This window comes from Rhagoletis pomonella, unplaced genomic scaffold, assembly GCF_013731165.1.
Source record: "Rhagoletis pomonella isolate Grant_MI unplaced genomic scaffold, Rhpom_1.0 Rhpom_scaffold_00011, whole genome shotgun sequence".
Taxonomy (NCBI): Eukaryota; Metazoa; Arthropoda; class Insecta; order Diptera; family Tephritidae; genus Rhagoletis; species Rhagoletis pomonella.
The window spans coordinates 11,711,072-11,733,825 of record NW_023458565.1 but is presented as its reverse complement, the minus strand read 5'-3'; the positions used below and the strand labels follow the sequence as shown (position 1 = coordinate 11,733,825).

Below are 22,754 nucleotides of genomic sequence, written 5' to 3'. Positions count from 1 at the left end.
TCGAAAAATCGTAAAGAAAGATGTGTAAAACTCTTTTTTTTACATCCAAAAGCATTAAATTAGAAGTATAAAGGTATGTTTCCACGACCAATGCTAGGTAACTTAAACGCTTTTTTAAACAGAATTATGGACTGGTCAGAATGAATCCAACTGATGGAATGCGTATAATATAGAGGGACGCCACAGTGAAACCTTTAGTGTAAACAAAGTCGCAAATTTTTCCGAATCCGAAGATTGCTTTCCTCATTTCGTTTTACAGCAGCCTACTCTATAGCTTAAAGCTGGTATTGTCTTTTTATGGTGCTTTTTTTTTAAACACATCAAATGAATGTTCAATGGTCAACAATGACCGCTATTCGTATCTTTTTTCCACTAACCAAGCATCAAGTATCATCATCGTTTCTTATTTTAAAATAGTGACAACATTGGCATTTCGACATGCATTTCTCGTTACAGCGATTGCATCTATTAAATGCAGAAGAAGCGAAATTCACATACATAATTGCACAAATGGCCAATACTCAAACTTCTTGGGTGGAAGAAAGAATTGGCTTACGACCCACTACCGGCTAAATGGCAAACCGGTAAAGTGGAAGATCGACCATCGAACGGTTGGCTATCGACACTCTTGTGTGACACATTGCAATCCAGAGTCAATGCGCATGCAGAGAGAAGCAGCAGCGTATGAAGCTAAGCATCTACTATACACAGATGCACTTATTTCTGTTGGCAGCGGAGTATGTGGTCAGTGTTGTAAAATGTCCGAAATGATAGTAGCAGTGGCGCAGGGGACAAAAATAAATGAAGCACTTAGCAGAAAAAGTATTAAAAAATTATAAGGTACTAGGTGCTTCACCGCGCCTAAAAAGTATTTTAGTCCTGTTTGATACCCGTATTGTGATATTTCATGTTTTTTTTTTTTATTTAACTTAATATAATTTTTCAAACATGTGGCAACCCTCTTCAAAAATATTTTCAGCAGTAAACTTTCCTAAACCTCTTCAGTTAATAGTTAAATTAATTAAATTAAATAAAAAATTTCGAGCAGGTGGCAACCTTCAACAAAAATATTTTTTTTTCGCTGTAAGCTTTTTAAACCCCTTTCGTTTGGCAGCCATATTGCAATATTTACTTTAGCTAATAAATTTACTTAAACTTAAATTTTTAAACAGGTGGCAACTTTAAATTTTTTTTTTCATTTCATTCATTTTAAGTTAGACATCTAGTAATACATCGATGAAAACTGTAATTAACTAAATGTATTAGTTTTTGAGTGATGCGCGCACAAACATTCAGACAGACAGACAAAAATCGTTGATTTGGCTTCAGTTGCTCTAATAAAGACCACCATATCAATTTTTCTTTGATCCCTGTAATGTGCAGACATTGGCCTGTTAAAATTTATTACGGATGAGTAATTGGAGGGTTTACATAAACTAGTGCATCTATTTATAGCAGCAGTCATTGCTCCAAGTTGGCCTAACTGTGAATTCCTTCAGAAAAGCTTTGGTCTGGTATGTGGCCTACTCATAGGAAATGAAATATCGAATGCCCCAAGTAGTATCTTTGACCAACGGTTAATCGCTCGATCAATATTGGCATTTTCTCGTATAATTTCAACTCTGTAGTAGGGCTATACTAGTTTGTAGAATGCTATTATAGAAAACCTTTTCAAATTCATATTCCTAGCATTCCTAGCCGGCTTTAAAAATTCCTAATTCGGACCTTTGACCGATTTCCTTTATTACATGTAACTAAGTCAGTAGAAATGACAAAATCAAAGGTGGACTCGCCCTTTGCGCTGGTATCGGAACTTCTGCGAAGATAATAGTGCCCATTTGCTTCCCGTCTTCGAGACCGGGCATGCATTACCAGTTGAAGGGCTGCTTTAGGTGGTGGCTGTTCCTTATCGTAGGTAAAGTATCCTGAATTCCAAAATTTAAAAATACAAAGCATCAATCTCTCTTGTTTCTAAAGTAATGCAGATTAAAATATCCAGTTTGTGTTGCCTTACTTGTAACTAGCATTCAAGCGTGATTGCGAGTATTGGACATTCCGATCTGCTGTGGTTTAGAAATGAAAAAGTCTGATACTTTCTATTTTTACACTTTGAAACTCAGGGCATCCAGATGTTAACATAAGACTACGATTGTGCCGGGGCTCGCAAAACAGCCAGGCTCGCCCCTTGTCGTTTTTTTGCCCTGTCACCAGGTACACGAACTCGAAGGATGCCTACTTCGAACTCGATGTTGCCCTACCTGTGCCTTATGTTGTCGACCGATCTACTGCGATCAGTATGTCACTGCCTGTCGTGTCTGGCATGTGGTAAAATACAACTCTGGGACGCGTTGGACCCAAGTTTTCTCAACCAGATTGGCTTCAAAATGGCCGTGGGCTGCATGGGGAATTAACTGCCAAAGTGTTCCACAGTTGCTGGTAGCGCCCGCTCAATAGCTTCTTTCAGCCCTTCCGCCAGCCAGCACCATCAAATATTGATTCCTCGCCTCAATCATCTATTTAATGAGCCGAGTTTTTTCATGTAGCTAATTATTAGGCATAATCTTATCTCCGATTCCCTCATAGGTGCTCCTCAGACTTATGTAGCCTTTCCCTGAGATCTTGAGAGTTCGGTTGTTGTTACTTCGCCAGTAACTATGATTGACTGACTGCAGCCGCTGCGTTGTTCGGCTCTAACTTTGTAACAGACTTCTTGTGCTTCCTAATAAGATCCCTTTCGTTTTTTCGTGAGGGAAGCGGGATCTTTCACTTTTCTTAAGAAATATACTGATCTCTTGTAGCTATTTCTAATTTTCTGAGATCGGCTCTGATCTTTGCTGGCCTTCTACCCCTGCCGCAGACTTAGAGAAAAAATATCCCAGATTCGAAGCCGATATCTTCGACGTTGATTGGCTGCGATTACAAGTCGTCATTGTCGGAGGAGTTGAAGATGGTAAGATTGGGATCCGATGTTCCCTTTCCTCCTGATCAAAGTAAGATTGAAGATAATCTCCTCTTCCTTCCTAACGGTATTAGTGGACTGTGCAGCCTGGGGTTTCATTCACAACCTGAGAAGGTGCTGGAACTTCTTGCCCACCACCATCTCGCATCATAATCTTCTCTACTTTATAAATCTAGTTCCATGCAGAAGCTCTCTCCCTTAGGAGTTTATTTTATGTCTATCGCCCCTCGCTCGGTAATATATTATAGACTCGACCGCCTTCGCATGTTTAACATATACTTGCAAAACCATTCCGGCATTGGGTCATGTACCGCACCTAAATTGAAGGACAGTCGCACATGAGAGCCGTTAAGCCTGGGTGCACTGCGCGGAGCCAGTCCAAACTTCTGGAAGTATTGAATACTGCAGCAGGTGGCGGTGACATGCCAAAAGGTGAGGATGAAGATTGACATCTCCAGGAGCTTCCAACTGAAGCTAGCAAGCAAGAAGTAGAAAGGGCAATTGCAATAGGGAGATTTCCGAAGTCTTGCAAAGCCCTTGCACTGTGCACGGATTTGAAAGCTTCGCCATAGCCAACCGGAGTTTTACCGTGCAATCCGTGCAACGGAGTCCACCTAATATATTCTCATTGATAAATTCCTGAAAATCCTGGTATGCTATTTATTCGAACAACACTGTAGGCGCAGTATGCAGGTAGAAGTTGAAGTAGAAGACGAATGAGTAATGTCGAATTGGGTGAACAACAATTGAAATGAGCAAATAAGCGGCTATTAAAGTACACCAGTCACTACAAACACACTTCAATAAAAAGCAACTCACATCAGTGAGCGCCAGCGAGAGAGATAGAGAGCGAGAGAGGGTAAAGTGAAGCAGTGGAAAAACACAACAACCCAACTCGAACACGGCTAGTAAACAAACCAAGCAAAATGCACTGTCAGACCTGCCTGCTGCTGTTGGGGGAGATTTCATATTTCCGCTGCGGGTTTCAGCCTTCACAGGTAGACGACAGTCGTCATTCGGTCCGTGGGCCAAGTCAATCGGTGTATGCGCGTCTGTGTGTTATGTTACGTTAGCCTACAGGTGAAGTACAGCTGAAGTCGGTAGATCGCATGTTCGCTCGCTCAATTTGGTTCTTTGGGATCCCGATTTTTCACTTCTTGTCACAGACAAACACAACAAACAATAAGTTAAGTAAAGCAAAGCAAAGCAAATGCAAAAAAGGTACATAATCAGAAAAGCCAAACGTAGCGTACACCGGAGCTGTGTGTATGTAAAAATAGAAACCAATTCAATGTACAAATGAAAATGAAGCAGCAGAACGACTAGAATAGCTGCTGAGCTCGAAACATACAAAACGGAGCGGAGCAGTGCAAGTGTGTAATGCGATATTTAAAATATTTATTTGTTTTAGCAATGCTATTGGCTCGGTTTCCAGGAAATAAGTACGCAGATTAATGGAATATTCTTAAATTACATTTTCCGCTCCAAGTGACATATGGTGAATGTGGGAAATTCAGCAAGAATTTGCAAACAGATTTGTGGAAAAAATTGCTAGAGAATTTAAGCATTCATAGAAAAGTGATAAAAGTGTATGTACATACAAATGACCGCCTTAAGCACTTAACATAATTTTTTGAAAAAAAAAAATTATGCAAAAAAAGTGTGAGTAGGTAATTTTGTTTAGCACAGTGTGCTTAATTGCATTTTTACTTTTCTATATTCTTACTCGCTAAAAGCAGGAATATGACTGGAAAAGAGTCGAAAAAATAAACATTAAAACACATCAACAAAAAATATCGCTAAAAATTGCAACGTGTACGCCGAGAATTTAATAGGTTATTGTGTCTTTTGTGCAATAAGTGGAATATAAAATAAAAGCGAAAAAAAACAAAAAAAAAACGCAAAAAGAACCAAACCGGAGGAGTAAGCTGTGTACATACGTGCAAAATATTCTTTCTCGATTTCTTGATAAAGTAAGTGAAATTTTCTAAAGTTTGTTGTGCACAGCTGTGATGCGCTATCTTAGTAGAAAGCTGATACCGCCAGCAATTAAGTGCAAACATACAGATGTGTGTGTATGCAGATGTGCGCAGAATCGCGGTAATTACTAACGAATTTTGATATGCAGACAAAGTCATTTAAAAATGACATATGTATTTTTACATTTTAAATATGTACTCGTACATTGGGGGGCATCACTGTCCATAAAAAAAAAATCTGTACTTTTTTCCATCCGAAATTTAAAATTTATTGTGCTTTAAGATTTCCGCCAAAATATTTGTCAAAATAGCTGGAATTTTTTTTAATAAAATTAGTTTTTTAATTAAAAAAAAAAAAAATCAACTCAGATGATAGAAGAGTTTAAGCTTAAGAGGTTTGCATAGAAATGTAAAAAAAAATTTTCAAAGTAATGAAAATGATAAGATTTTTGGAGGTATTTTCAAATCGGTCTAGCTCACGTAAATCTTAATATTTTTCCGAAATATTTAGGCGGAAGTCTTAAGATATGTATAATAAACTTTATGATTCCGGTGGAAAGCCAACAATTTTTTTTTGGTGATGCACACTAATGTACACACATACTTAGTATACTCGTATTTACTCACACACACCACTTTGCTAAAACAGGTGTTTAGATAAACATGTGGTTCTGCATAATTGCTGTTTGTCATCTGTAATTGCTAATGGAAATGCGCCAAATAAGCAACCCTGCAGGAATATTGTTAGGTCCTTGATGTCCAAAAAATTTCGATAGACTTGGTAGCTTTTATTGTGGAGGTCAAAATTACTTTTTTTTTTAGTAGCCAATAAACTGATAGATTCCAGATCGCGGATTCCATATTCGAAGTTAGAATTTCGAATTTTGCTTTTCTTGGCTCAAAAACTTGAAAAAGTAGACCTTTTGAGGTTCGAAAGAAAAAACGAGTCAAATTGTGAATTCAAACTTTAGATTCCCATTTTGCGCAGCTTTCGGACTTACCTCCGAACGCAGTAGACTTGCTCCGTGTTTTGTAATGTTGTAATATTATATTCTTCTAGTCCGCTTGACTTAAAATTTGATTTGTACTGAATAGGCGGCTAATGTCTACTCCGGAGAGTTCTTCGTGCGTTTTAATAAAATACTTTTATAGGTGTTTAAATCTTAGCCAATGGAAAGTCGGGTAGCTGAGAAGAAAGTGCTGAGATGATTTCATCTCGATGATGTTAAGTCGTACAAGTTCCTATTGATTGGTGAGCTGTTAACGGCTCCTGCCGCATGTTTAAGCTTAAGAAGCTCTTTTAGGTTGGGTTAGGTTGAAGCAGCTGCCTGTATCCTCGCAAGCTCGCCTGCTATACAGTTACATTTTATTTCTGTGACCTGGCCCCACACAATGTGGGTGAAAGATTTTGAAGCTAACACGTTGAGGGCTTTTCTTCATCCCATCGCTATTTTTGACGAAGTTTCACAGCAGTCCATTGACATAATAGCTGCTTGGCAATCGGAGTATACGGCTACGGATGGCAGATTAAGAGCAGATTCGATAAGCCAAAATGCAGCCTCTTTTATGACCCCGAGCTCTGTTTAGAAGACAATGCAGTGATCTTGTAGCCTAAAATAGAGGAATACAGAGAGGTCCTTCGATAGTGTCCCACTCCGTACTCTTAGATTAAGAATAAGAGATTGTAGTTGTTTAAAGGGTATAAAATAACCACGGCGGCTTTGCACCATAGTATGGATTCGTCTGATCTGCTTTTCAATGACTATGCCGCTTAGATCAGGCTGAATCTGGGCGATGGTCTGGGTTATGTTGACTCTCAGAACATCGGCCGATTTCAGGAATCCGCACCAGAAAATATCTAGCGGGTAGTAATCGCACGATCCTGGTGGCTAATTCACACCACGTGATCGAGATATTTCCATACCCTCAGTTCGTGCTTTGTGGCATTCGCTGTGTGAAACGTAGCGCCAACGTGTCGAAACCACATTCTCGTCTTCGTCCATATCGTCCAATCCGGCTCAAGTTTAAGTCTGTGAAAGGCCGTGTTCTTAAGCACGGTGTGGAATGGACTCCTTCGGGCTCTCCTGCACAAGATAAATGCGATGTTCTCGGTCGATCTGGCTTCCAATTTGGCATAAGCCAATCAGTCAGTCAGCCAGCTGTTCAAGATAAACGCAGTTTACGCGATCTAAGTTTAAACTTGCTCTGAAGCTGCTAGTTTTTCACGTTTTGATGGAATAACTTCTTAGCCATCTAATTCCATTTACTTATGGATATCAATATATTGAAATATGTATTTCTATTATCAAGAATTTTTAGTACGCCAGATGTTTCCACAAGGGTCATAACAAATACATATGTATGTAAGATGAAAATGTTTGTTTGTATGCATTAGCGTATCTGTGTTTTGCTGATGCTTCTTCGTTTTTTTTTTATCAAATGAAATGTGTTATTTAGATGCAGTCGAATGAAAAAGCACAAGAAGTAATTGGAATGATTATTTTTTGTACGAATGTACGTACTCATGTGCATGTATCTGACATTCACTGCCAAGCGTCAAATGATTCGTGTTTGATAAACAAATCAAACGCTACCGCAATGACAATTATTTTCTCGGGCTCAAATCAAACACGCCAGTTATGCACATTAGGGTGGCCCAAAAAAAAAAAAGTAAAGTCGGAATTTTAATACTCTCAGCCCCTAGCACTGTTCTGTACTTGAAAAAGTATGCCCCTGTTTTTATTTTTGAATCAAAAAATATTTAGAGGACGCTCGAAGCGTCCGAAGTTTGCTATGTATTTTATATGGGGAATAACAAGATTTCATAGAAAGGGTATGGAATTCTTGAAAATCAATATTTTTCGATCCGAAAACTTTGTTTCTCTTGAGAAAACTTTCAAAAATAACACCCTATATTATATTTAACAATTTTCTATTATTAAATATTTTTTATGGGACCACTAAAAGCTTCAGAAAATGCAATGGGGGTACCCATAAAAAACCACTAGCATTAAAAAATGGTAGAATTAATAGCTGTGTATTATTATTGGTAGTATCCTGAAGAGAAAAAATCTTCCGACCAAAAAATATTGCTTTCAAGGATTTTATACCATTTCTACGAAAACTTTTTTCCCCGTATAAAATACATGGAAAACTTTGAGTGCTTTGAGCGACCTTTAAATATTTTTTCATGACAAAATAAAAAACAGGTGTATAATTTTTTTTTCGGTATAGAATAATTCTAAGGGGTGAGAGCTATACAATTTAGACGTTAATTTTTCACATGAATTCTCGGACCACTCTAGTGTTCTTACATACATATGTACATACATACAAACGTTTGTGGCAGAGTGATTTGCGTATATTAATGAGTTGTTTTTATACCTTTTATTAACATGAAATGGTGTTATAACTTTGGTCCGTTGTTTGTAATTAACAGAAGAAAAAGCGATAGACTCATAAAAAAGTATATCGAATGACGAGCTAGGTAGCCATGCCCCTCTAACTGGCTTTCTATTTTAACACAAACTGGTCTCTCAGTATTCCAGATATACGCTCGAAATTTAGAACATGGGCTTATTTTTGTAATTTATCGGCAGCTGAGAATATGAAAAACTTAATTTTCCCTACATTTATGAATGGTATGAAGCCTTCGGCATAGCCGAGACCACATTTTCCTTACTGGTTTTTAATAGTTTTCCTTTGTTTTTGCTGCCGGATCGAAAAATGTGACTATGAATATGAGCAAATACTATATGGAACTTAATACAACTTGTTCCCGTGCAGTGGCATGGAAGGCAAACTTTTGAGGTTTCACTTATTCGATACAGGCATCCCCTTATGTACATGCGTATGTATGTATGTGCGTATGTATGTATTACACAAATAGCGCGGTGTTTAAAAATTTTGCTTGTTTTATCATTCTTTTTCTTTTGTATGAAAAAATATGAATGTATTCGTGTGTCCTATTGATTGCTTACTGCCATCTTTTTTATGCCCAAATTCGTTGCGCTCAATTAAAGCAATTTATGTGACAACAGCCAATAAATATATCAAGGTGCATGAACTCATCTATTCATTCATCCTATATAGTATTGGTCTTAGTATTACGTTTTTGGCGGCATGACAGATAAGAATATTTAAGGTGCAGTTCTTAGAAAGTTGAGCAACAATTGAAAGTGTTTATTATCGTTTTGAGCTACTTCCAAGAATTTTTAATCAAAATCTATTGCAAAAGAATTTGAACTAGTCATTGAAGGAAATTCCTCGTTGATTTTTCATTTGATTTTCATCATGCATATACATACATATATAAATGTGTATGGATGTAGATACACTAGGGCGCATCACTTTCCATAAAAACAAAAATCGTTACTGTTCTTCCATAGGAATTATAAAATTTGGTATATTTTAAGACTTCCGCCAAAATGTTTTGGCAAGATATTAAGATTTACGTGAGCTGGACCGATTTGAAAATATCCAATAAAATTAGTTTTTAAAAATATTTTTTCCAAAAAATTACCTCAGCTGATAGAAGAATTCAAGTTTAAAAAATTTTAAGTTAAAAGGTCTGCATACAAATTTTTAAAAATATTATAAAACTCAACTATAATAATGCGATTTTTGATGCTATTTTTAAATTGGTTCAGCACACATAAGTCTTAATATTTCAACCAAATATTTTGGCGGAAGTCTTAATAAATAAAAAAATTTACAATTCCGGTGAAGAACCCGCAATTTATTTTTGGTGAGGCATACTAATATATAAAGATACATGTAATGTGCATTTGTGTGATTATCTTGTAAGAAATGTTTCTGGGCGTGGTACTTACATTAAGAAATAAGTAGGTACAGTATTCGTAGAACTACAAATCCGATTAAATTTGATAATTTAGCTGAATCGCTGTGCCTAAAAAATTTAGGTATATGTATGTTTGTATGTGGCAATTAACATTAGAGTGGTTCGCGAAAACATGTTTGCAATTACCCAGAACAAAGGTCACATACAGTGAGTCACTCTTCGGAAGACCTGGTTTGCGCACTGTTCGTAGCTATATTAGTTTTTCAGGGTTCCCAGGAGGCTTACCGCGTGGTAGTTAAAAAGAGCTGCGGAGGCTTTGTTGTGAGTTTCGCCGTTACATGTAAAGGGTGACTCAATTTTTGGCGAAATGATTTCTTTAATTTCATCATATTTTTTAAGTCTATAGCATTTATGTATGAAAACTAATATCCGTGAAATGCACACTACGAATCCTCTGGCAACACAGGCGGCGCATATCAAAATTTTCCATAACTTTTTGGCATAACTTGGGCTGTATATCATTTATAACGCGTATGGTACGGTTCTTCAGCTCTGAAACGGTCTCAGGCTTATTGGCAGAGACCATATTTTTCACGTAGCCCCAGAGGAAGAAATCCAATGTGGTCAAATCGCAAGATGTATGTAACACAAATAATTTCTGTCAAAGATTTTCACCACCTTTGTAAAATTTTTGGTCACCATTTAAAATCGTCTAAAAGAGATCCCTCCATATCCTGAGTGCGCTCTGAACTTCTGTTACCAGATTTTGATCTTCGTATTTGCAGGGGCTAGCCCCGGTCTTGTAACCGTTTCACTGCTGAACGCATCCCAACCTGCCACCGTTTCAAGTGCTTCGCAGTCATGTCCTACTGCCTCTAATTTCTTCTTCTTGAAAAGACGTACATACATACCTCCTAACTGTTCTTCTTTCGGTGTCGTTAAAATGTCGCTCTTAGTTAGTGAGTGTAGGACGGCACCTTCACCTTTTAGTATGGATATTATTTTTCCGTAACACTAGCCTAGACATTGGGTCGCACAGACTCATAAGTCTGCGAGAAAAATTTACAGCAATTATAAGTAAATTTTATAAACAAAGACTAAATATAAAAGGCGGTAAATAGGTCTCAACCTCATTTTTATTGTAAGGATCAACGAATATTATCAATGCCAATACACATAGCGCTTTCAGTCTTCTTTGACATGAGATCACAAGTTGTGTGAGACCCCTTGTGCACAGTTAAAGGTTAAAAGATTAAGAAATGTTAGAATATTCATTGGTCGCTTGAGTGCGCTTACTAATAAAGGTTTACGAAATCAAAAAAAAATTTGCAAAAAAAACTAAGTTTTATTGCAGCTGTTTTTGTCGCTATCGCGCTGCAGCAGGTTCATGTCAACCCAAGGCAAATTGACTTCAATAAAGAACAACAACAATATGGCAATTAAGACTCGATTCATATTCTAGTTGACTTACATACATACATTTATACATATGCACTTATGTATGTATGTATGTGTGTACCTACGTAGACATAATCATATAAACACACACACATACCAAGCCTATGCATATGATTATTGCAATTTTACGCTCTAAAGGCCGTTCCAACGCTCAAGTAATATTGAAATTTCAAAATTAACAATTCAAATTTGTTTTTTAAAGCGTTCGCTTAGCTGCATTTTATTGTTGTAGCTACTGTGGCTACTGTTGCTACCTCATGCTGGGGCCACTAACTATTTTTTTTCTGGTTACTGATGCAATGAACGATCTTGACCCAGAAGCAGCAACAACAGTCTGGTCTAGCCAGCAGCGTCGCCATCACACTGCCGGTTGGTTGCTGGTGTGCAGTGGCTTTGTTTTGACGGTAAAAAAAAAAAATGCGTGCACTTAAATTGTCGCACATGCTCAAACTAATATTAAAATTAGCTAATTTCTGATCTATGACGGTCGGTCCGCATGCATGCATTCACATCCATACATACATATACATTGGTACCCCTGGTATTTTATATTTATATGCAATGCTTACAGTAATTGCAGCTGTGTAAATTTCTTACGGTTTTTTTAGCTGTCAGCCAAATATTTGTTCAGTTGTACTATTCAAGGTAAGTTGAAATACATTTCAAAAATTTTGCAAATTAAAAAATTTTGTTAAATTTTAATATTCATACATCAGTAAACTAAACTTATCACTGCCAAAGAACCGGTGCAATTAAAGCTTAAAATGTGTCAATGCTAATACGGGTAGATAATTTTATTGCACAGCTTAAGTGCAGCGTAAATTACATTTTAGTTTCTGAAATACACATTACCATAGTAACGATTGGTGTAAGCAAAATAAACGACAAAATATTGGGTCATATGAAAGGTCTCTGTGATTTTTTTGCGTACATTTTTGAAAAAAAAAAATCCTTATTGAAAATCAAATTTAATCTCGTACATATTAGATATTATTGTCTACAGTGTTGCCAGATTTTGTTTTTCAGAAACTGTAAATGTCACCAATAAACTGTATTTTCGACGACCCAAACGTGCAACCTTCAAAAACGATTTTTTTTTTTAATGAAATTCAGTTTCATATAATTTTTTTGTTTGAAATTGCGAAAAAACTGTCATTTGTACTAGGGGGTAATTTAAACAGCTTTATAAGTCAGGCGGTGCAAGGTCCGGGCTAAACGGTGGACGCATTAAAACCAACTTCCCAATTAAGTCCCGTCAATTTGTTCCGAGTCGTCAGAGATATGTGCGGCTTGGCGTTGTCATGATGGAACACAACTCGTTTTCTGTTGGTAAATTTTGGTCGCTCTTTCTTGATGACTTCGCTTAAACGGTCGAGTTGCGCGCTGTAGAGCAACGAATTCATCGTTTCGCCACGTTGTACAGTGGGACAGAAGAGAGAAAAAGTAACCAAAATTGTTGCCTGGCTATTTAAACGTGAAAAAAAAATCAGAAAACATGTTTTTATGGTATAGTTTATTATCTAAGGTATCAAAATCAGTGGTATATCGAAAAGTACCAGAGTTAAAAACTTATAAAAAATCCAAGAAGACACTTATTTTGGATTTTTTGAAACTTTAACAGCTTTAAACGCATTAACAACTCAACGGATTTGTTCTATTTTCTTCCATTCTACTTGGTATTGTCTGTCGAAAGTTTCTGGAGAAAAAAAATTTAAAACAGGGTTGCCAAATATATTCATATACATATATATATGAAAATTTGTAATCATTCAAGGGCTCCACAGCGTACTTCAATTTCTATAGTAAAACAAAAACCGTTTGAAGAGAAACAACAATTTTGGAGTGGGGTTGCCACCTTTCTAAAAAGCTGCAGTTACTTTTATTAAAAATTATATGCTTATTTAATATCACAATACGGGCATCAAACGGAAGGTGTTTGAACAAGCTTCAACACTAACAAGTTTTTGAGTATCGTTGCCTAACTATCAACTAAGGCTATCATTTTTATTATTTAATTTATATTATTTACAGAAGTAAAAGTACGAATTTAATTGAGAAGTTAAGTGGTAGGTTTTATGTAAAATTATTTGAAAAAATGTATTTCATTTGACTAAAATTGATAAATGGATTTTAAAAAGTCTTTCAAAATTTAACCTGTTATTAAAATATGTCTGGAATGTCACTTTCAAACGCACGTCGGTTTGGCGCCATTGCATGAATGTTGCCAGATGTATGGTCATCAACACCAAATAGTGCCTAAAATCCGCAGCGACTTTTTTATGACCCCATATACATACATATCGAGCCTAACCGCCAAAAAGACGTAAGCGACATTTCTTTTTTAATTTTTTTTTGATGCGCAAATGCATCTAGAAACTTTTCTGCATCAAAGAGAAAATTAAAAGAAAAATGTCGCTTACGTTGTTTTGGCGGTTAGGGCTCAATATGTAAATAAAAAAATATAAAATGCTATGCTTTTGCTTGAAATTTTGAAAAGTTGTTAAGGAGAAATCAACGAACATTGATATCAAAAATATTTTACTACCAAGCATATATGTATTTCTTCTTCATGTTTCAATAACGCACGCCAGTCATTTCTCTTTTGTGTCAGCTTATGCCAATTAAAAACGCTGTGGTTATAGCAGTTCCACTCCCTTTCTTGAAGCACTTCAAATACTTATTCCTTTGTCCTTCTTAGTGTTTCATACTTTTATTTGCCTTGCCCTTTCTCATTAACTTATGCTTACTTAAAGAAATCGATAACGGCAGGCTAACTCTCACAAAAAACTTTCGCAAGTTTTCTTTCAAAACTTCTGCATGCTTGCGCATAAAAACCATTTTACTACGAAAAAGTCGAAAAAGTCAAAGTGCTAACTGCCTTAAACCATAGTAATTAAAAACGAATTTAATCAGTTAAACTTGTTACATCAGAGCGTAGACTAGTGGTTGAATAGTAATTTAAAAAAAATTTGGCGCACTAACTCAGTCACTCATCAGCTTGGCTAATCGGTTAGTCGGTGAATCTTGCATTTCATACTACATACATACATTCGCATGTATTTACGGTGCGGTGGGCCTCTACTAAGGCGAGCTTGCACAAAATACCACAACTGACTTGCGAGTGTCGCATGTCAAACTGTGATAATTAATTCGCTGCAATACATAGCGCAACATTGCCAGCAATTTCCATTACATATAAGCGCATCAACTTAATGTTCATGCATGCAAACACATGTGTAAGTACCTGCATATATTTACGTATTTATATGTGATATACATATACATATACGTACATAGATAGTCGTAAAAAGGTACAGATTTTCACATAAAGCTTTTTATTTTCCTGTTTTAGCAATTTTTATGCGAAAGTGTCACACGGCCAAACCAAAGTCGGAAAGTTGGAAAGTGTTGTAAAGGTTGTATAAGGTTCAGAAATAATTAACATCTACACATAAGTAGGTTCACCTATGAGATATAACAAATTCTGCATGAAAATCACATTAGTTGGCCAGTAATGACAGACATTTGTTTAAACTGTAACACCTCTTTATTGCCTTAGAATGTTCAGCACATTCATTCAATGGGATTTTGATGGTCATTTGGTGATTAATAGTTAACTTTTAAAATATGTGTTAAATATGTTAAGTTAAAAAACTATAAACTCGAAAATAATTTTTCGTAGAATTTTTTTTTTTAGGTTTTCAAAATTTTTTCTAGTTTAAGGGAATTATATTTACGAAATTAAAACAAAATTTTGCTTTTCTATTCCATTTTTGCCTATAGTCCTCTTACACTGCCGGCCACTGTAGCCGAGTAATTAGTGTTGCGTACTACCACTCCTTAGAAACAAGATTCGATCACTGGTCAAAGCAAGATACAAAAAAAAATAAAAGAAAAAGGTTTTTTTTTGTTTTTATTTAACAGCGGTCGCCCCACAAATTTCAACTTTTTATTCTGAATTTTTAGATTTGATTTTTTAGCCGTTTGAAACTTGCACTTCATTCGACTAAAGTTTTATGGGCTATAAAACTGCATACCCAAAAATTTAAAATAAATTCAAAATAAAAAGTTGAAATTTTGACGAAAATTTCTTGAATTTTCCTAAATTTTGTATAAAGTTTGAAATTGTATTTACACGGTTTTGTTTAAAGATTAGACGATATTTTTATATAAAAATAATAAAAAAAAAATTTTGCTGGAAAAATATTACGAATATTTAAAAAAAAAAGAGCACGTTGTTTGAGTCACAGACCCTGCAGCTTTATTATGAGTGAAATGCTCATCTAATTTCTGATGGTGGCTTCCAATCGAACTTCCGAGTACTCTAACTAGTTTCGGATAAAGTAATACCCGGACTGAGCCCCTTTTAGCCAAATAGTCAGATAACACGTTACTAGATTCTGACTACCTCGGAACCCAATTAGTTTGAAGGAGATCTGTAAATACCAGTGATGCCATAGCCTCTGAAGAAATCAATTATTTAGCTTGAAGACTTTCAGTGCTTCAAAAACTTTTTCAGACGAGCTGTATTGTTTTTTAACACGCAAATATGTATGTATTTATTTATTTGTTGTAACTCGCTATGAATAAAACTTTTGTTTGGCATGATGAAGAAATATTTAATACAAATTTAAATTTGTTGCGGATGAAAGTAAAATGAATTCCGCTTTAAATAAAAGATTTCAAGAGATCGAATTGAATACAAATTTTGTAAACTAACAACTTACTTATACTTTACGCATACAAAACTTCGTTTTTAAAGCTGAAGTTTCAAATGGGCCGTATAATGCTTTACGGAATAGCAAACCCAAAAACAATAACAAACAAAAGGAATTGTAATATACGAAAGAAATAAAAAGCTACTTTATTTCAATGAAAATAAAAGCTATTGTAATCACCTATCAATAGACTCAAAAGAGTAAATAGATCAAGCATATGTATGTACATATGTAAAGATATGTATGTACATATGTGCACTCCTAATCATAAGTACAATACGCTCCAGCGCTTAACAGACGCATTGTAGTATTTAAAGTTTTACTAACCCAGTTTCAATTTTCACCAATTTACCATTTACAACAAATACCTTTTTATTTATTTTTTCTCTAAACTTTTTGTGTGACTATGCAAAGTCAAACAATTGCAATAATATTCAGTGCGCAAAAAAACATAAACCAATGGGCATGAGTACATACATACATGGCACGTAGATGTACATATGTATGTACATTAGACCGAACCAAAACAAAAAGTATTTCAGCATTTACAGTCGAATCTTAATGCGACAGCCGAAACCAGCCCGGACTTTGTTAACATTTTTTGAAAGTATACCCATCCAGCAGTAAAACCCTCAATGAATTTGCAACAGTAAGCTAGTATTTTTATTTTATGGCCTACTAAAGTTTTCATGTCCCGGCCTAAGTAGTTTTCAAAAAAGTGGAAGAACTAGCTAAAATAAATGTCTGAGCGAAATTAAAGGTTAAGATATATACACATAAATAGTAGAATTTCATGCGAAATATTTTCGTAGAACATTTTAACCCATTAGCTCCCGTCTAAAAGGGTCGTGTTGACCCTTACTTCAAGAAACCCTGTAAAAAGCAAATTTGGAAGGTCGTTGGATGATTGATATATTACACTGTGCGACAAAAACAAAATATAATAACGAAACTATGGGCCATGTCGAGTAAAACTGCGTTTTTAGTTTTTCACTCTGACGTCAAGAATATTTTCAAAGGACTTCGAAATTTTAATGATATGATTAATTCAAAACAAATATTTAAAAAAGTCAGTGCAATGTAGAATTACAATATTGGTACCAAATGAGATAGAAAATTCTGTAAAATTTAAAAATAATAATTATTTTTTTTGGTCTACAAGTGCGAATGGGTATTGAAATGCCCTTTTAATAACTTTGATCTTTTTAAGTAAATCAAGTTGGCAGGACAAAATTCGATGATGTTTGTTAGTCCATACCCATCCATCCTTCATCATAAAATGTATTCTGTTAAAATTCTACACAATTTTTTCCTTTCTATGATACCGTTATTGTTATCCTACATTGTACTGAATTTTTTTTATAATTTTTTGAAATAATAATATTTTTTAAATTTCAAAGTCCTTTAAAAAAAATCCTGATGCCAGAGAGAAAAACGAAGTACGCAGTTTTACTATAATTTACCCACGATGTTATAGAAAATTATTCTTCGGAAAAATATTACCAGGGGGTCTTCTCAAACAAAAGCTTCATGTACTTGTCTTGGAGGTTTTTTTTGCACCAAAGTGCATTGACCTCAAGTACCCACCTGACGTCAATTATAACGTGCCACCCTAATGCCAGTAAATTAAAACTCACCAAAAGTCTTTCAACTTTTGCTAAGGAAGTATTTCGATTATTCCAGTAGAGCTTATTGCCTTGCAAAAATACTTTAGACTCAAGGTTGTATGGCGAATTTTTTTTGTTTGCTTCTAAGATGGTTCGGTCTAATGTACATATGTATGTATGTATGTATGTATGTATGCATTTTTTATATTTGACTTACACAAAGGCTAGCCAATAAATTTTGCAATCACTTCATGGTGATTTAAACCATGACTTTTTCTCGTATTATATAGATAAAGGTCGCGATTTAAAATGGTGGGAATAGATTTTCTAGATCTGCCAAATGAGGAATTGAGGATCACAGGGTACTGCAGACTCAAGCTAGGAATCTGGTCAAATGACCTTTGTCAGTTTTGCGACTCGGCCACTAAGGTATAAGGTAGTGATGAGACAACGAGAAAAATGTCTGGACTCATTGTAGCCACACGATAAGCACATACATTTCCTGCCTCTAAAACTTCTTAAAAACTGTCTGGGGATTATACGACTGAACGAGGTGTTGTGATAGTTGGAGGGCATAATAGATCTTAAGGTAGCTGGGCACACTTATTTTTCATTAACCATCAACGAATATCTCTTGTCTGCGACTTAGCGTTGACCTTAACATTAAACGTCTAATTATTTCAATATTATTGAAAGAGGAAATAAAGAAAGGGAAAATGGATGCATTTCTTATGCATTGACCGGGGGCGCTAGTCTTTGTACTACCTTCCCCCGAGTGTGGGACTCCCACCGAAACGTGTTGGGCTACCCACTAAAACCCAAACTCCCACCGCCCGCCCAAGAATCCCACATCTGGCACCGCAATTATGCATGTCTTCAGATGTAGGAGCGCGCTACTTGAGCCTCAAGGCTGCTCTTTTGTAGGGGCGTTTCATTCGGGTGTCCTCAGTAGAAATCCGTCTTCTCATTTGCAGCGGAGTATAAATTTCACGTATCTCGCAACTGCTTCCCAGTTTTCCACACTGGATATCATTACCCCAATTACGTAGTTCGGTTTATGTCTCCGTATCTTTCTTCCAACATTCTGCGCAAAGACAAGAAGTGTTCGCAAGTGAAGAATGTATGGTGTAAATACGTTATCTTCGACGTTTCCACAGTAGTGACAGAACGGTGAGTCTACCCTGCCCATTCTATGAAGATATTCTCGGAAGTAACCATGACCGGTGAGGAATTGCGTCAGGTAGAAATCGACTTCCCCATCGACCTTTTGTGCTCGCGTTCCAGTTTTGTTGCCATTGCTGGTTTAGTTGCTCGCGTGCCTTTGCCGCGACAGCTGCACGGCCTATCTCGGCACTGAGATTGTAAATCTCTTTTCGCTCGTAAGTAAGCAGCTCAGAATAGAAATAACTAGAACCGCGTCCGCGGACACTGTATGGTATGCAGAAGCAATGCGGGCACTACGCTGGACCGAAGACATTTGAATCCGATATTTTTAGGCTTTCAATGCGTCGGCCCATATTTCTGCCCCATACGGGAGCACTGACTGGACTGCTGCCATCAAAAGTTTCCTACGGCATTGCTTCGGGCCGCCCACGTTCACCATCAGCCGGATTATAGCCACCGTGCTCTGCGCAGCTTTTTCACATACTCCTTGAATGTGTTCCCAGAATGTGAGTTTGCTGTCAAGCTTCACCCCTAGGTATTTTGTAGACCTAGAAGTTGTCATGATCTCTGCATTATATGGCTTGACTATAAAATTGATTAAGTCTTTTTCTTTTAAACAACCTCCTGTATTCATAAGTATCAAGTTATAATAAAACTAATAATATATCTTATACATACATACATATTTAAGTAACTAACAGGTAGAATGAACTCTGCGTCATGACCTCTTCTTGAAAGTGGAATTTGAGTTTGAAACATATATGTATGTATTTAAACATACTTACATACATATGCACATACATACATATACAGCCTGTGTCATCTATATATAAACGTACCACATATTGACAAGTTAACCATTTATTTTTTTGTTATTTTATTTTAGTTATTTTTTTATAAAAAGATAATTTATTTTTTAACAAAGACCGAATAAATCCAAGTTTCAAACTATGTCTAATTTTTAATAGAATTCAAAAACTTTCCTAAAAATTTCGAGCTTTTAAATTGGAAGTTTGAAGTTGCTAGGACTTGCCGTTGATTTTTGAAATTTTTTTTTTGGTTTAAGGCGTTGCTAATTTTCTCCATATAAAAAAAAAAATTATCGAACACACGTCGTATGGAAGAAAATGGCCGATACTGTCAACAAAAAAAAAAATTAAATTGTCAAAAATCGACATTGCGCTCTAGGTACCTCAAACTTCCACTTTATTAAGATTGAGTGGGCTACGAAATTGCATACTCAAAATCTAATTAAAGAGCTCAAAATTTAAATTTTTTTTGTTAGATATTGCACATAGTTCGAAACAATAGTTTTATAAAAAAATAACTAAAATGAAATAACAAAAAGATAAATTGCTGAAACTTGTCAACATGTGGAGCGCTTATAAATATGACACGGGGTGTGTACAGTTATGCGATAAATAAAGTAACAAAGACTAAAAATTTGATGCGACATATTAAAATTTTTGCTGCTGGGTTTACATAGGGCGTACTATAAATAGGTATGTACATAGAGACCTAAATAGTATGCACCTACGTACATACATATGCATGTATACTTAAACATACAGCAATTTTGCTTTTGCCGGCTTTTCTTTTGTCGCTTTTTCTAGCTTGTAATATGCATTTTGAGGTACATCTAGTTTTTGTTGTTGCAAACAAACAATTCCAACTTGACACTGGCCCGGTTAGTCTTACAATTGCTCGCGTGTTACGCATGGCTGCGGTTGACGGGCATTTTTTAGAACTCTTATTAAACATTTTTCGTTCGTATTGAATGAACAAAACAAAAGCGAAAAAAGTCCGATGCCCACAAACAACTCAGAATATACTCGTTCATACTATACTACATTAGTTATATATGTACTTGTTTATTAAACTCAACAGGTATTATGAACTCCCTATTTCTTTGCGGTTTGTTGACTAAAGAAAGGTCTTGTAGAAAGCCACACACGTAAGGGAGCAAATCATTAGAGTAAAACGGGATGTTTTTAACCTATTTATAGTTGCTTAGTTGTTCATGAATGTTCGTATGCACAAATAAATAGTTTCACAGTTGGCTTATCACGTAGTAGCGCAAGTACAAGCTCGACTTTATGTTCCAGTTGTTGCTTTTCGCTCTTATAGTTTCTTACCTATGAGCCACTGGGCTACCTGTTAACGCTTAAATAATTTATTTCATTCAAGATTGCGTCTTATACACATTAGTTTAGTGTGTGTGTTTCGTTAGTTTAAAAATTAAATTAGGTTATGCTTGGTTGATTGCGGTAATGAATCCCAATATAGATTTTTCTCACTACTTTCATGGTTATGGAAGACGTGCAATCGCTACTTATACTTACTGTATACATATATGATACATAGATATGTATTTATTTTTACATATATACTTTTCTTTATGTTAATTCATGCTTATACGATACTCTGCTTCAATTCCACATTTCGGCTCAATTACATGTTTCTTGCTTTTAGGTTTTCACACTTACAAATATGCACAATGAATGATTAATGATCCCCAAAAGAGCAACAAGTGCATTTAACCTTATGTCGAAAATTAACGTTTAATTATTTTTGTTTTAATACTTTGATTGTACGAAAATTAAAAAAAAAATCACAGCAAAATTTCGTAAACATCCAGAATAACGGTCATCGATAAGAAAAGCTCTTAAAATAGACAAATAGGTGGCATATATATGTCTTTGCTCTTCCTGGTTATATTTCCATACCAACAACGAATCGTTTTGTTTCTAATCTAAAAAATTTCGCCAGATATTAGTCTCATTTTCGAAAAAGGAGCAGACAGCCGCCTTCTTGAAGCTGACAGCTTTATTTTTTTTTGTATATTTGCATAACCGAAATATGGAATGAGGATCATATGTATACAAGTTTTCCTATCTTCATATGACGGAGTTCTGCCAAGGAAATTTGTTTTTTTCGAACGTTAAAAATTTCACAATTTTCAGTATTTTAAAAGTTTATTTTTTGAATATCTCAAAAACTATTATAGCTGGTTCTGATCTCATTTTGAAGGTGATATTTGAGATATATAAAAAATATATTGAAGGACTCGAAAAAAAAAGTTACAGAAGTTTGAATTTTAAATGTTGTTAATGCAAAAACTTATATAAATTTTTGGCAAAGTTTTTTTTTTATATTTAAAAGATTCTGAAGTTTCCAAAAAGGCGTTTTTGAAGATATGAATTTTGGATAATTAAAAATGTATTTTTGCAAACTCCCAAAACGTTTTCTTTCAAAGTTCAAAATTTATAGATATCTTTATAAAATCAAAACACCTTCTTGTATCAGGATCTCTTAAGATCAGTTGGAGGTAATGTATAAAACAAAATGTATCCAAATTTTTTATAAGTTTTTGCTTTTACGATTTTTTTAATTTCAAAATTCTGTACATTTTTTAAATATACATATACTTTTCTTATGGCGTTATTATCACCTTCAAAATGAGATCGTAACTATAGAAAACTCGATAACTCGACTAATTTCGATGATTTTCGATAAATTTCGATAACTGTGCGATTGGGGGGTTCGATACATGTCCATAATTCAAAAATGTCTGTGTCGATATAACTCAATAAACTTTGGATAACTCTATAAATTTCGATAAATCCATAGTTTTCGAAAGCTATCGACAAATTTCTATAACTCGTTACGCTCTGATAAGACGATAAAATTCGACTTATATTTCGATAACTCGATATATTTTAAAAATTCCAAAAACTTTGATTCGATAAATTGACACATTTCATTAAATCAGTAATTAGCGATAGCTCTATAAGTTGAAAGAACTCGATGCATTACGATAACTCGATAAATTTCGTCAAATCTATAAATAATGATAGTTCAATAAATATCGATCACTTTCAGTTAACCTAATTCTTATCTATGTATTTTTCATTGTTTTCATGTTTGTCTTTTCTTAAATTTTGCCTTAATTTTTTTTGTCTTAAATACAAATATATACAAATATGGAAATTTTTAAACGACGAATTTCGCCGTCAATTTCAATCAATCTTGAAACCATAAAAACTCTCCTCATCTACAGAAAGATGC

General features: G+C 35.2%; 1 protein-coding gene across 2 annotated transcripts in view; it reads left to right on the top strand.

The window, feature by feature from the left end:
- The window catches only part of LOC118746615 (sodium-dependent nutrient amino acid transporter 1), a 176,797-nt gene that overhangs the window by 71,214 nt on the left and 82,829 nt on the right, over positions 1-22,754 (top strand). The window contains exon 1 of one of the 2 annotated variants that reach the window (XM_036480465.1): positions 3,925-4,932. The exons of the other annotated variant lie outside the window; for it this stretch is intronic. The gene's annotated coding sequence lies outside the window, so the exon portion shown is untranslated. Of the gene's footprint in view, positions 1-3,924; positions 4,933-22,754 lie in introns of those variants that run through there. 2 annotated transcript variants of the gene reach the window in all.